This window comes from Temnothorax americanus, unplaced genomic scaffold, assembly GCF_048541705.1.
Source record: "Temnothorax americanus isolate GAGA-0224 unplaced genomic scaffold, ASM4854170v1 Scaffold4, whole genome shotgun sequence".
Lineage (NCBI taxonomy): Eukaryota > Metazoa > Arthropoda > Insecta > Hymenoptera > Formicidae > Temnothorax > Temnothorax americanus.
Genome location: NW_027509547.1, coordinates 5,615,068 through 5,629,975, shown reverse-complemented (window position 1 = coordinate 5,629,975; position 14,908 = coordinate 5,615,068). Strand labels below are relative to the sequence as shown.

At 45.7% G+C, this 14,908-nt stretch overlaps 1 long non-coding RNA gene across 4 annotated transcripts in view; it reads right to left on the bottom strand.

The window, feature by feature from the left end:
- LOC143902398 (uncharacterized) overlaps nt 1–14,908 on the bottom strand; it is a 122,705-nt gene that overhangs the window by 20,150 nt on the left and 87,647 nt on the right. Inside the window, exon 3 of one of the 4 annotated variants that reach the window (XR_013258357.1) lies at nt 347–3,500. The exons of 2 other annotated variants lie outside the window; for them this stretch is intronic. This is a non-coding gene — a long non-coding RNA (uncharacterized LOC143902398). Of the gene's footprint in view, nt 1–346; nt 3,501–5,704; nt 8,454–14,908 lie in introns of those variants that run through there. One more of the 4 variants, XR_013258352.1, reaches the window with a different exon arrangement.

Sequence of the window (14,908 nt, the reverse complement as noted above, 5' to 3'; positions counted from 1 at the left end):
GTGTTTTTCGCGTAGTTGTATTTCGATGGGCATCCGATCGCAAAAGAGAGAGGAAACGACGCCGGGTGCCGGTCGCGCGAAGGGTAAGGGGGCGGATGGAGGCGGATGGAGGAGGAGGAGACGGAGGTGGAGGTTCCGTCCGCGCGTATGTGCGGCCGCCAGGCCATTTGCCTCTGCGGTCTCTTGATTCCTAGCGACTAAATTTTCATCTGTACTCATTCAAGTTTTAATGTGTTTTTGCGGCATCAGTCATTCAAACTTAATCAACAACCGGTTACACGTCGGTGCGCGAGCGCGACCACACAGATTCGCGCGCCGTCGTCGGTACACGCGTACGCGGGGCGGCCGCGTGGCGCGGCTCCGGCTGTGTACGTGTGTGGGCGCGACGGAATATTGGTCGGGCGCACTGTGACGAGAGCGTATTAATTATAACTCTGGTCAGAGGAACGTCAAGAGATGCTTTCGCAGATACCTACGATAAATTGTCGGTTTACCAGCAAATCTCATTTCCAAACCCCGCCATTTTTCCGCTCGTTTATCCACGCCCATCGGGAGAGCACCGCGCTACGGCGCGCTCGGCCAACGTCGCGGTATTCCCTTCCTTTCACGTATATACACGTGTGTATATCCGGCCGCGGTGCGCGACTGTCGCGTGCATAAGAGTGCGATGACAGCGGAAGGGAGAGCGTTTTTACCCAATAAAGTTGGTGAGCGTAATAGGAATGTCGGCATTAACGAGTTCATTCGGCGCTTATCGGGCACTGCCGGCCTGCGACGTGTCACGATAAGGTTTTATTCATTTTGAAATCCATAGAATATCTTGCGTATGTTTTTCGTGCGATTATTAATCGCGCTAGAGCGTACCAGAAATTACCGTGACGTTAAAATAAATTATACAGTTTTATATAATATTTGGATGCGCCAAATGGAAATTGATATACCGAAGATTTATCTTAAAAAATTCTTCTTGTGTTTGTTTGTTCATAAACTTTGTTTATAATTGGCTTTGCAATTATATAAATTATACATTTCTTGAATGAAAAAGTAACACTTATCATCTCCAATTTTTTTAACGTAATTTAAATTTAAAATTAAAATTTTCCATTGCTTTGGATTGCATATAATGCAATTTAATGTGTTACAATGTATATTAGTAAGAAAGAAATAAAAGACAAAACTCTAAAATTGGATTTCTTACTAACTATAACACCCGTACGACGCCTCTTGATTACAAATTGCTTATTATGCCGGTCGGGGGCCCGCGCTTGGTACCGATATTCGGTGGCCCTGCCCGTAATTTTCGATGCATAATTTATGGTCGATTTAATGAGCCGCGAAAAAGGAGTAAAGGGCCGCGGGGATTATTTTTAATTATCCGAAGAAGGCAGAGAGAAACTGGACAGGCTCTCTGCTTGCTCCTTGTTGCTCCTCTTGCCTTTCCTCTTTCTTCTTCATCTTTCTCCTCTTCTTCGTCTCCCTAGTTCCCGGTACGCCGTTCTCCGTTTCGTTCGATAATACTTTATCGCTTGATATCGCTTCTAGAGTTATACTAATTACGCGTAATATAATCAAGATGAGGTGCGAGCGAGAATTTTAGGGGTGGAATGCGGAGGATGAAGTTTGAAAGGTGAAACTGTTGGTTATATGATCGGCAAAAATATAGGTACATCGTTCGATCGTTCCGGGTACATTATCAGCGCGCAAATTTGATATAAAATGACGTAATATGTAAACGGATAAATTATCATGTGATTTATGTGCCTGTTATAATATATATACCACAAATAAAGTGAGTTAAACTCGAGCGTTTTCATCCCGCTATGTACGAAGCTTCGGTATCGCATTATGTAAACTCGTTCCGACAGGTATAATTGTCCGCTATACGCCCTATGTACCGTTGTATTTCTTGTTCTTCATCGCATATTGGATGATATACATATGCAGCATTACGATTAGTAGATATCTAATCCAAGACATTGAGCAATTTAGATTAAATTTTTATGCTCTTTTCCAATTGTCAAAGTTATGTCTTAACACATAATCATATATATATTTAAAGAAAAAATATTTTTCGATAAGTTTTTGAAATATCTGCATATAACATAGTAAAGTTATACAATTGTTTTGCGAAACAGGATAAATATATGCGTTCCAGCTGTCCCCGCGTAAAGAAATCGGGGCGACGTCAACAATTCGCAAATCGGCATCAACGGCAGCGCGCGGTGCGTCCTCGCGCCATCGCGGCTGTCGTCGAAATGCCGTCACACGGCCCAGGGCTCCGATCATTTTTACTTTTTTTTTTTCATCGACGTTACTGCACTTCTATTTTCATTCCGCCTCACGTTCCGGCGCGGAGGCCCGCTCGTGGTGGACGAGAAAAAATGCAGCCCCCGAACACGATTGATAGGTACAAGCACACGCGCGCAGCTACCACGGACGTGTGTTACTCCGCGTACAACGCTTCGCGCGCGCCCGGATCGCAACGCGCGAAAGGTGACAGAAAGAGAGTACCGACAGAAAGAGAATAGGAAGCGAAATAGCGATGGATCATGGGGAAAGAGAGAGAGAGAGAGAGAGAGAGAGAGAGAGAGAAGGGAAAGGAAGAGAGAGAAAGAGAGGTATAAGAGAAAAAGAGAGGAATGCAACGCGTATAAACGCGCGCGCGTCGGTCCACCGCCACAGTCGCTGCCGCCGGTGGGACGTTGCTCCTGCAGACTACGTAGTGTCGGAGCTGTTTTAATGCCAAATGTGTTTGTCCCAATGCATCAACCACTTCTGTCCCGATCCAAAGCCCTCGCACCACCGGCCTCGTGGCCTGGTACGCTTCGCGCGGCTACCTCCGTCCAACTCTGCAACTCTCCCGCGCTCGCGCTCTCTCTCTTTCTCTCTCTCTCTCTCTCTCTCTCTCTCTCTCTCTCACCGTTATCTGCGCTATCTATTCGTCTCCCTCTCGCACTACTTTCGGGCCAAAACGTGTGCGTGTACGTGCATGCGTGCGTGCGTGCGTGCGGACGCCGGACGCGCGCGGGCGTGCGCATCGTGGAAGAGGACCGCATGTTTGGCCGTACGGCCGCGGAGATGAGAGTAACCGGCATCGGTCTGCCCGTATCTCACCCACCGACTCCCCTTCCCCCTTGATTCTTCCTCCTCACCCTCCACGCGGCACGGGAGCGCCGGTCTGCGTGCTTTTTTAATGCTAAATGTAGCCTTTTGTTTGTGCGGGTGTATGGGAGATTCGGGCGAGAGGCGGTCGCCCGGCCAGCGCTTTTTTCAAATGCTAAACGCGCGCTTCGTATCCACCCATACCGTGTGCCCGTGCTACGTGGCATCTACAGGGTTGCCCGGAACAAGTCAGCGAACAAGACAGCTGCGTGGACCGGTGATCCGTGTCACCCGTTTGGATAGTCGGCGAGATGGAGAACGCTTCGACATTGTAGGCTGCCAGGAATCTTGTTTCGACTCGAGCCGGCGAGTACCTCAGTCCTTTCCGCGTTGTTATACTACAAATTCACGAAATCATAATAGCTACATTGCGCCGAGGTATAAATTATTTGCATTTCTCACACGCAAGAAAAAATAAGGGTAAAGAATAGAATCGTGAATTAACCCTTGTTAAAATTACCATTAAACAATTAAAATTCTTCTGTTATTTATAGGGAACTATATTATTTCGAGAGAACGAACACATATTTTGAGTATATACAATCTTGGTCAATTAATTTTAGAATATACTTTATCTAAAATTCTATCAATAAATGATGGAGATTGATTATGCTTCCAATTCTAATTCAATAAGTAGCACATTAATTTATCTTTGATGGCCCACATGTCAAAAGACACGGTGGTGTCTTGCGCCAAGTACACGCGAAGCGAGACCGCACTCTTTTACGCGTTATATTCACTTCATTGTAATAAGACTTTTGATTTAGAAGGCAAGTTTTTCTTAATGATTATTTCATAACGTTTATGATCAAGTAATATTAAAAGAGCTATTGTTAAATATTGCATAAAAACGAGAATAATACGAGGTTTTCTATATCATATTTTCTATAGTTTCAATCGAGATAATCTCGACAACAGTATCATTTCTCTGCAATTTTCCCACAAAAGCAAAAATATCAAATCTGAAACGAAAATCGAAAGAAAAGAGCGGGCTCTCGCCCCTAGGGCTGCACTTAACGTGCCAAAAAAAGCCCCGGCACTACAAGGGTTAATTTTTCCACGGGGCTTCCTCGCTGGTCGTGGCGTCGCATGACCGCGTCGAAATTTCCTTCAAACGAACCGGTCCGACGAGTCGGTCGCTGTTGTATCGAGGAGCCACCGGGTACGTGAAAAGCTATAATGCCACCGAAGCAGCGAGGAGCCGGGGCGCTGTGTGGGTCTGTTTTTCGCACACCGACCGGCCATTCTTTTGTGCCGCCCGTTATTGGTATTGGTCAGTGCCCGTTTCATCCGCGACGTGGCGCCAGTATGTGAGGGTGTAATATTTTTTACTCTTTCCGAACGCCCTCGTACCCCTTCGTACCCGCCCCCGCCGATCGAGCGAACCCCAGCGCCCCTTACCCCCGAGCACCCTCACCGAACCGTCGCATTCGTATATGCGTGGGTTCGATGGGTATTGATATATTATTCCCAATAGTTCGCTCGCCTTCTCTTTCCCTCCGACCACTTTTCCTGTCCTTTCTCTCTCTTTCTCTCTCTTTCTCTCTCCCGTACCCGCGCGCACCTCCTTCCCCGCCCTCGTACCACCACCGCTTTTTTTTTTGGCTGGCGCTCCGCGTTTTTTTCAATTATAATTCTTTTTCGTATCCAATCAATCATTAGTATTTCCATTGTCCTTCGGTATTTTCATTTGGCGTCGCACTCGGAGCGAGATGAAACGACGCGGGGGGTGGTTTGTTCCAGTGGCGCTTCCTCCCCCCGATCTCTCTTTCGTTCTCTGTCTGTTTACCGCACGACGCTGCTCCCATCCACCGCGTCAGACGGCGCCCCCCTTGTTCCCCAATGTGTGTATGCCGCTGGTATAACGATGGCGTCGCCAGCGACGATTCGTTAATGCGATTGAATATTAATTCTCACTTTGTCGACGCCTCTCCTCCACTTTTCCGGGATTTTTTTCCCTCGCGGGATAGTCGGCCGCGTCTGCCAGACGAACACCGCGGGTGACGTACATCCGTCAGCGCTGACACATCTCATTGACGGCTGAAATAATAGATGGCATGCCTTCCGTCGTATCAGCACGCGTTAACGATGTATATAATCCTTTTCCTCTATACCAGCTATGCCATCGTTCTCGGGGGGGGGGGGGTAGTCACGTCACATCAACATTAAGAATCGGAGCAAATGTTTGCATCGATTTTCATAAAGGAAAACACTTTCAGTCATCCGCTAATAGCTGTCTGACAATTTCTTCCGCTCGCGTTTACCTGCCTACGCGCAGGTCCAAATGAGCATAGTAATTTACACGATAACTGTCAAATTGTAACATGACAATTTATATAGCAACGATTAACAATATATCATTTTAGATAAACTCCATTGCAAATATATTACATTTCTGTTTCAAAATGTGCACATACGAGATTCGTGCAAATCATATTTACAGTGTCAGTTTTCGTTTATCGATATAATGTTATATCCAACAAGTGTATTATTATAAAATGTAACGTGATATATACAATATGTGGAAAATCGCATGTGTAACAAGTACCGGTGAATAGCACGTGAGAATGCCGATTTTCCATCTTCGACTCCTCGAGATTTGCAATCAACCCCGATGTAAGTGCACGCTCAAACAGCGAGTATAACGACTTGAAAAGTGTAACAGACTGTTTCAAACGCGGTCTCGCGTTATCAGCGGCCGCTTTAGCACCTGAAAATTGCTTTGCGCTTTTTCCACGCGCGACGCACTTAATAAAACATGCTCGCTTCTCCTGCTCTCCGGACCCCTCCGCACCTTTCTTTCTTCCACTCGATGAGCCCACTCTCTCCATTCACACCAGCCAGCACCACGAGCACGCCGGCTCGCGAGTGTGTACGCGCCCACATACATACACACGTATACGCTTTACGTTCCCGTTCTGTTTTCCTTTCCCTTCCTCTTCCTTTCTCTTGGTCACGCTTCAACACCTTTCCCTCATCCTCGTTCCTCTCTCGAATTTTGTGGTAAACGAGTCTCTTTATCTTTCTTTCTTTCTCCCTTTCTTCCTGTGTCCCCTACGGTTTTTTTTCTCCCTCTTTCCCTCTTGCTGGGCGATCTCCCAACCTCGCTCTGTCCTACCCTACTCGAGGTTGCTACCGCTGCTGTTGCTTCTTTCTCTATAGGATATACTACTTCCCACTAAAGCTAACACAGTATCTCTTACTCGCTTCCCCTCAGCACCACCGCGCTCTCCGACGGAATTCCCGACCGCTTCGGAGACAGCCAAATAAATGTTTTTCGGACTACTTGCACCGACACTTCTCCGCTACGCTTAGCTAATTTGGCACCGTACAAAACTTCGTAACCGAGGTTTACAAAGAATGTTTGGAAATTGGTCAATTAATTGCGCGGTTTAATTGGAAGTCCCGTCCCGTTCCGTCCCGTCCCGTCCCGTTCCGTCCGCGGACTGCCGGTCGAGGTGGCGCGAAGCGGGGGCGAAGGCAGACGCGTAAAAAGAATTGCAAATTGCGAATTAGCATTATGTCCCGTCTACTCAAATCGTTATTATCCCCGACGAGTTCTGCGCCGCTTCGTCCGAGCTTGCCCTCGGGGATGCGCTTTGTCGTGATACTCGGCGCAAATCGGATTCACGTCGCTTCGAGTACCGAGGCATCCGGTTAATACGGGCCAGGAACGGACGAAAATTAAATATCGCGCGTATCTGCGGTGCGTTCGCCCATGCCGCGCGCGCTACGCCGCGAAAAATAGCCGGTAAACCAGAAAGAAACCGCACGCGGTTCGCCGCGGTGCCTCGTATCGACCGCGCAAAGAATCCCTGTTTGCATGATCGATTATTTCTGACGTTCTAAGCAACTTTTCACACGCGATAAAAATTATTTTAACGCGTATAGGAACACTGGATACGGTAATCATTTCTCTTTATTTCTTATTCGGAAGACTTGTCTATTTAACTAACAATTAATTAAAGTGCGTTTTCTTCTGCAGAGATAATAAAATGTCGAGTTTTCTTTTTACAAAAGTTGCGTAATTTATGATTTACGTGAAAAAAAGTTTATGTAAATATCGTGTATAGAAGAAACGTGTAAATGTAATTGTACAGCCTACAGCACGTATTGTGTAAATCAGTAAGCGTATATTGGCAGATGAAGCGACGCTCTGTTATATGCACGTGTATTCGTACAGAATGTGCACATCGTGTATGAATGAATAAAATATAACGTACATTTTTCTTTCACGTTAATTATTTTGTACATCATAGATAGTCAACCTGTTATATAATGGCAAGTCTACCGAACATAATATTAATAAACAACTGAGAATATATAAAAAATAATTAGAGATATCACTAAATTAGAAAAAATCATTGCTACAATTTTACCAGTTTGATAAATATGCTATCACTCATTATGTTAAAATTGCATATATAATAATTTTGAAAAATAGACTTTTTTTGTAAAACGTCTTCGTTAAGTGAAAAGTGTCCTAGTATAACAAATTGTTATATATTATATTGAAGTAGTAAATTTATTTTATGGAGATAGAGAGAGAAAGAGAAAACTATATTTCAGTTAAAAAAAAAAAAAGAATATTTCTAACAACATGATGTGTTGTTTCAACTATGCTCGCGACATGGTGAGTTGAGATTTGTGAAAAGTCGAAGGAAAGGGAAAGAAATCTAGAATCGCAATGAAAAATCGCATTGCTTGTTGCATATTTTCGCGTTATGCGTATCAGATTAGTTAAACAAGATACAAATGCCGTACACGCGCGGCGGTTAATCGTACAGCGTTATCTCGGAGGCATTATTCAATCTATCGGATCGATCATATGTATCCGCGCCTGATAAACGCGTAAACGTTATGAAAGCACTTTGGTATTGATGTTTACTTTGAAAAACAGGATTAAAATGGGTATCGTGGAAATTCGGTTGATGGAGGAACCGGCGGCGGCCGTGTCTCGTTGGACCGAATTTAAATAGTGGCCAAACCATATTATTGTATTAATAAATGGAATTAGCGAAACAGTAAAGTGCTTTTAACGGGCGGTGTCTATCCTGACTTCTCTAATATGACAAATATATACACTACAGTACTCCGCCGGTTTCGGCGTTCTTGCATTCATTAAATGACGGTCGCAATGCGCCTCGCGGTTATTAATGGCAACGCGTCAGACTCAATTTTCATTTGTTGAATACTTATGTACGGCGCAATCCAATTTGCACTGTTCCCCGTGAAACCGTCCCACGCCGCGCATTTTACCGTAATTGAAAGCCCTCGAATGCTTCTGACGCCTGAAAAAAAAAAAGTACATGCGTAAAGAAAAAAGGCCGAATGTATATCGAGTAAGCTCGTTTTTGCCAACGAAATGATCAGTTGTTGAAGATAACTCTGTGAATAAATGTGATATATGTCGTAATCTCTCGCGAGACATTGTTCGTTTGGGAGGTAAATATTTTTTGCAATCATATATATAAAGTAAAAGTAAATCTAGCACAGATTTTGTCGCTGGCAGCATTGCAACGCATTTGATACTTATAACAATTCACATCTGAATGCCGTATGCCGATCGAAATTAATAAGCCAACTTTCATAGAAAATAAAAGATTCCAATTATGTCGTCGTCTCTTTCGACGAAGATGATCAACTCTCGATAGTGTAGTTAAGAAAAGTTTCAAAAGTCGCTTTTCTAGATAAAAACGAGGGCGAATCCCGAGCTCGATATTTCGTTGCCAAAGTTGCACAGTTGACGAAATAAAGCGGCGACGGCCAAGAATAATACTCTTTCTCCGTAACCTCGGCAAGTCAGCGAAGCGACCGAGGATCTCGAAGAAACCTAATTAACTCCGCGCTTTGGAATGAAATTATTTTTGCGCGGTCGCCGTGAAAAAAGAAAGGAAGAGGATGAGAAGAGCGAAAACGACGGGAGTAAAGACGACGTCAACGACGACGATGACGCGACGACGACGACGGCGGCGGCGACGGCGACGATGGACAAAGAAGGAGAACCAGAAGTAGGTGGAAGGGCGAGTGCGCCGGCTCGAAACTACCAAACTACTTTTCAAGCTGCCCCCGCGGCCCTGGCAAGATTATAATTAAAACGTCGCGCGCCGGCGCTGGATAATAAATTAATGCATAATTAACATAGCTAATTATAATACCGGCTGAAATTTTTCTCGTAACTCGTAACACACTCGTCTCTCGCATGCGGAGGCAGTGCAGCCCGGTAATTTATGATCGGACATGAAAAATTACCGTCTCGGGGGGGTTTAATCATCCTCGGACCCCCTCTCCTTCGCGCGGTCGCTCCACACGCTACCACTGGCCTTCCACTAACGAACGCGACGAACCACTGGGCCTTCACCTTCTCCCGCGCCACCCTCTTACAGCTGGACTTAATAACTTATTATAATGCAATGCGTCGTGCGTGCGGGGATCTTGCGAAACGTGGTGGCGCGGCCGAGGAGGGAAAACCAGCTTCGTAAGTGAAACGTGAGGAACGATGAGGCTCATAATCGAAGAAGAGAGGTGTTCTTTTACTGTTGAAACGTAGGGCAAGACATTTTTAAGGGATGCACATGACCAACATTATTAATTAATCTCTAACAGAACTGTATATTTTACGTCATAGCTAATACAAAATCGTATGATAATAAATTAATAATACAATACATTATAATTAGTTTTGACAGCGATAGTTATTGAAGAAACCTGCGTTTGACTACATTGTAACGAGAAATTCGATGGACATTGAATGCGGGGCGGTGAAAACTTTCGTACGGGTGCTTATGCGCGCCACAGCGGTGCAACACGAAGCGTCTGTTAATTGACTTATAAAAAGCTTAAATAATTAAATTAGCATTAAAAGCCGCCGCGAGGCGGCCCTCTGGCCGTCGTATAATTCAACATTGTGCTTTTTTCGTACCGCTGGTAGTAACGTGAAAGCTGCCGCTGGTCTTTTTCAAAGCGAACCCACCGCACGCGCGTTAATTCATTAGTCGTTGCTATACATCGTTTCACGAAAACTTCCTGGTTTTTAGATTCCCTCTGTCACAGGGTTTCAACCGATACACACAACCATGCCAGCGGTTCCCGTAATAATTTATTACATAAATGAGTCACTTTTCCTTCATACCTCTATTATACGTTACGCGGGTATCGTTTATCCTTCACGTCCGTGCAAACGATACGATACATTTTCATTTCATTCACACTTCTGTTGCTCTTCAGACTTATGAGAATTATGAGGATCATAAAAACGTTTCTTCCGCTACAATATTACGTGTCAGATTCGTCGCGCATCGATTCTTTTCGGACCCGAGCAGCGCAATATCCCTATACAAAAAAAGAGGGCTGCATATAAATCTACGCATCGTCGATTGGACGATTCCCCCGAGCATCGCTTCTCTCGGAATCTGCAAAATCATCGGCCATTACCCTGACCCGAAATCGCGCAGTGCCGGCGATCGCTTATCCTCGACACAGTTCGAATGCAGTAGCGTCGTAGTAATTTGTCCGCGTTATTCGAACCGGTCGTGGGGCGCGCTACGGCGGTCCTGTCCGCCGCGCCGTCCCCTGTTCTCCCTGCTCGTTCCTCGTCGGGGCGCGAATGGCGCCGAAAATGCAGACAAATGAGTTAAAAAACGCAGTTGCAACGCCTCACCATGCCGTGGTGAACGTCGGCGAGGGCGGCGTTGCCGACGATTTGACATTGTCGAAAGTTAATCAATGCCCCCGGACACATATATACAGGCGCGTCCATATACGCGAACCGCGCGCACAATCGCGCGAGAGAGAAACGGTTGGGCCCCACTCTGGCCCGTATAGCTAGTGCGTCGTTTCGCCAATTTTTTAAAATTAAATCACTATCTGTCCTTGTTAAACGCGCTTCCCGGGCACAACCGGTCTCCACCCCCGACTCGCTGTCATGCCCTGCGCTACCCCCGTCTCCTACCCTCATCGCGGCTTCGCTCGTACGTCGATCCACGTGCTGCGCCTAATGACAGACAGTTGCTGGCCGAAAAAAGTGTGTAAATCCGTGGTGGAACGGCCGCGAGCGAGCGTGCGAGCGAGCAAGTGAAAATGGCTAAAAAAAAAACGGGAGAGAGATAGAGGAAGAAGCGTTGGAAGCGCGGATGAGAGTCGCGTAAGAGCGGCGAGTCGGGAGAGGGTGAATTTCGAGAATGAGAGAGCGAGAGAGAACGAGAGAGAGAGAGAGAGGACCATTCCATCGTGCCCGTATATAGATGGCGGTGCATGCGGCTCGGCCGAGCGGCCATTCCGGTAAAACGCACCGGAATAAAAATAATGGCTGGAAATGGACACGGGGTAGGTACCCCAGCACCTCGTCATTTTTTTCTATTAGCCGAAACTTACAAACACCCGGGGCTTCCGGCCATTTCGGCCGACCCCGCAGACCGCCAAACTGCTCTGCCGCCCGTGTCCGTGCGGCCGTCGAAATTCGAAGCGCCGTGGCCTGTTGTTACCCCCTTGCCCATCCACCCTCCGCGTTCCTACCCTCTCTTTCCCCCCCTGCTGAAAACGGTGGCCATATTTTTTTTCGAGCAACGAGAAGGAGTCTGGGCACCGCTCGCGCCCGCGATTAAAATGTCATCCGCGTTCTGCAAATGACGCTTTTTTCCGCGGCGCTTTCGACGTACCGTGAGCGCGGCGGAAAGAGAGGGTGAGATGGGGTAAACACGGAGCAGAGGGATAATTCAACCACTTCGTTCTAGTTATTAATGCCTCCGCTGTGACGGGGAAGTATTTAAACCGCGTGGGTCTTTAAATATTTTAACTCCAGCTATTTTTTTCTGCCGGCGAAAGAATCGCCGCGCGCGCTAGCGTTCCCGACGATTGCGCGTCATATATTTGCCCGTCCTACTTGTCTTCCGCGTTTACCCGCCGCTGTTTTTATCGCCCGTAAAATAACAATTTTATTTAAAATAACATTTACCAAATATAACGCGGCGAAGAATATGTTAGAATAAATGGATAATAAAACGAACAAAGAATACAAAAATTGGTGTCTACATATCGCAATTTTGTTTTTTTTTCTGTCTGACGTATGCATCTTTAAATGTCAAGAATAAGATTAACCAGCCTGTCTTAAAATCGTAAAATTGGCCGGATAAATTTCTTTGTGTGCCGTTGAGTCAATTTCGATGGACAGAAATGACATCGAGTGAGAACGGTTTTAACGATAAACGCCAGCGAATCGTTTGGACCCGTTCATTCGTATGCGTACCAAATCGAACCCTAAGACGTATATGTAATGTACGCGTTTCATTAAAATGGTCCGGGCGAAGGCCAGGCGGCAAATTATGCACAATTAACGTCAGTCAGGCGTATACTTCAGGCTGTACCTTCGCTCGAGAAAATATTTGCGGGTAACTTCGGTATATGGTAATTTTACATGCACATATACATACCAATCTTTTATAATTACCCTGCACTTAAGTTATTTTGTTAAGTTTATTTCGAGTTAAATTTATTTCGATGGTTAGTTCTTCAATACTTTGTTTCTACATTTTTTGTTTAAAAAAGCCATTACTTTTGTTAGAGGCAACTCGATCAATCTTCAAATTATAATACTTTAGAAACCATCAAAGATTGCAAGATCGCGCAATTTATAATTTCAAAATTTAATAAAAAAAACTGTAATTTTTATTACGATAAGATTATGTTAAGATAACAATTACAACTTGATGTTCTTGCCGATTAATGTAAACTTTCTTTTTGTGGAAAAATCATTATATCCTGGAAGAGATTAAACAAGGCGATGTGGGTATCGCTGATAGAATTAAGCGTGCCTTTATAAGATAGCTTTATCGATCTCTCGATCTGTGCACGCCGATCCTCCTGGTCGGTAATTCGTACGATACGCGCGATGACTATCTAGCGTCCATCATCGCCGGTAGGCGCTCGCTCAAAGTGACTCATCAGTAGGAAACAGCGCGTCGATGGCCACCCTCTTACGTTCGAATTGACGTTAATATTACCGGGGCTGCGAACGCAATCGGCCAACATAATAACCATTTTAGGCGGCTCTCTGACCCGGCGATTTGCCTGGCTGCTGCGACTCCATCGTTTAAGTGATGTTAGCGTTACGAGACCCGTAGCATTAGCTTTGACTCGCTTAATTCGATCAAACGGAGTAATACTCCGCATTAATCGTAAGATTGACTAAGAAATATTTATTTCAATGAGATAAGTATATTGCAGCTTTACGAACGTTCCTAAAAATTTCCCCAATCGCCACATCTATACTCTATACTGATATTTCAATTCAAAATCTTGCAAGGAGCAGTCTATGCAAAGAGAAAATTATCTTACTTATGACTATGAACTATATTCTTATCATATTTCAGAATGTTAACAGAGATATTTATGTATAATATAAAATTATAAAGATCAATTTTTTTTCTAAGAAAAATCGAAATTTTTCCGTTCACTTAATAAACTCCGAAGAAGTCCCTCGCCGTTGCCGAATTCACGTGGCGCAGTCGTCGTCGACACAATGAATCTCTCGAAAGGGCAAAGACTCCGCCGGGGTCCCGTCGACTCGGAACGCAAATCTGATTGGCTCATGAATATTAAGTTCGGCCCGCAATTATTATCTACGTTATAAATCGGGCGACTTGCTTCGCCTGCCTTCTTCGCAGCGAGCCTCGCTGACCGGGCCGGCCGTTATTATCCGCGCGCACACACTCTCGCGGCTATCACGGACACGCTCGGCCGCAGGATCGCATACAGATTCGCTCCGTCCGCGTTCGTCCGTGCACCTTCACGCAACGCTCGCGATTACCCCCAAGTGTTAATTACTAATCTCGCCTCTGCTAATTATAATTAACGCCTTTCGGCCCGGGTTGCCCGAGCAGCCGTGTCCGGTATATACGTATTGCAAAAGGAAAGGACAGATCGCGCGCGCGGCGCGGATCGAGTTGTTCGCGAACATCCGCCGTAAAGGAGATCGGCAGCGTGGTGGTTGGCTTCGAAGAGAAGCGGGAATCACGAGCGCGTGTAGCGCGAACGTCGGGACCGGTTTCGCGCTTCTCACGTGATTTCACACGATTTTTCGAGCGAGGAGGTGGAACGGACCGTTGCAAATTTTCGCGTAATAAAAGAAACCACCGTCTCTTCGGACGTAATTTGGACTCGACGCAACGTCCGCGGTCACCGCGGTGGTTGCACGCGACACATGAACGCTTCTTCTTTGTTTTTTCGTTAAATCTACAGCAGTAGGGAGATTAAAAATGTTTATATTATTTCTAAGTTACGCCAGTTATGGTATTCTATCTAACAAAGATAAAAAGAGAAATATAATTTGCTTACGATGCGACATTCGTAATTAGAGTCTGCTATTCTGCAATCGATTGCGAGAACCAATATCGATGTTACATAAAATAGGAAGTCTGGGATTAAAGAAACTATAAATTTGTTAGAAATGTACGGCGGGGTCCACGAGTATCTGTATATTCCGCAGCGAGAGTCAATTGATATGCGATCGTCGCATCGCGTTGTCGCAGGAACGCATTAGGCTCGCGCGTCACATTATCATCGGCATTTGGGTCTGACGTTGGCCGGGGCAAAACCTACTACCAGGGCTACCTGCTGCCCCGTCGTGGCAGCGTCTCTCGGCAGCTCCCGCGGCATTATACCCCCGGTACCTCATTAAAATATGCAAATACGCTCTCGGGTCGTCCGTTCCGTTTCCTTGGTCGCCCCGCGCGCCTCCTCACGTGTGTAC